Raw genomic sequence first — 1,043 nt, forward strand, 5'->3', positions numbered from 1 at the left:
AAAACAGAAAGGAAGTGAATCTGTTTCTCAAGGCTGATTGATTCAAGTAGCACTGACCTGGGGGCTTGGAACAACAAAAATGCATCTTCTCACCATTTTGAAGGCCGGAAGTCGGAAATCCAGGCATCGCCAAGGCCACGCCCCCTGCGACTCTGGGTGGAGCATTCTCTTCCCCCTGCTGGCGTCCCGGGCTGCCTTTCCATCCTCAGTTCCCCTGTTGTGCAGCTGCATTGGAGCCGTCTTTGCTCTTGTCATCACGTAGGGTTCTCCCCTTAGGTCTGTGTCTTCACATGACCTGCCTCCCCTCTCATAAGAACATCAGTCATATTCCACGAACCCCACACGAAAAACCTCATCCCTTTTTTTTTTTTTTAATTTCTTGTGCACCACGCAATATCTTAGTTCCCTGACCAGGGTTCGAACCCACACCCTCTGCAGTGGAAGTGCAGAGTCTTAACCACTGGACCACCAGGGAAGTCCATCAGTGACCTCATCTTAACTGGACATCCACAATGTCCCTATTTTTAAATAAGGTCACATTTACAGGTTCCAGGAGTGGGCACAGTTCAACCCACAACCTACCATGGGAGAAGTTGGTGAGCAGGTTGGAGATATCTCAGCTGATGCTGGTGAGGGAGGTGTTGACTGCTGCCTTGCAGCCCATGGTGAGCACTTAGGATTTTATTCCAAGTGAGAGCCCTCATATGAAGGAGCAACATGACACAGTTCACATTTTAAAACAACCTCTAGATGCTGTGGAGGGACTAATTTGGTTTGAAGTGTGGCTTTGGAGGGAAAGCCCATGGTAGAGGTCCAGGGAAAAGGGCCACAGAGGTGGTGGCCATGGAGAATCTGATGGACTTGACACACATATCTTGGAGGAGGTGGCCGCAGGACTTGGCATTAGATTGGGCATCAGATGTGCGGATGACGGATGCAGAGGCTTCAAAGATAACTCCTAGGTTTCTGGCCTGAGCACCAAGATGGATTATAATGCCTGATACTAAGAATAGGAGGGTGGATGTAAGCAGGTTTGGGGGGAG

General features: G+C 49.7%; 1 non-coding gene across 1 annotated transcript; it reads right to left on the reverse strand.

Moving 5' to 3' along the window:
* Positions 1-402: 402 nt before the first annotated feature.
* TRNAG-UCC (transfer RNA glycine (anticodon UCC)) lies at positions 403-475 on the reverse strand. Its single transcript has one exon. It is a non-coding gene; the product is annotated as a tRNA-Gly (tRNA).
* Between the last annotated feature and the right edge of the window lie 568 nt (positions 476-1,043).

Source organism: Bos indicus, chromosome 12 (genome assembly GCF_029378745.1).
Source record: "Bos indicus isolate NIAB-ARS_2022 breed Sahiwal x Tharparkar chromosome 12, NIAB-ARS_B.indTharparkar_mat_pri_1.0, whole genome shotgun sequence".
Classification (NCBI taxonomy): domain Eukaryota; kingdom Metazoa; phylum Chordata; class Mammalia; order Artiodactyla; family Bovidae; genus Bos; species Bos indicus.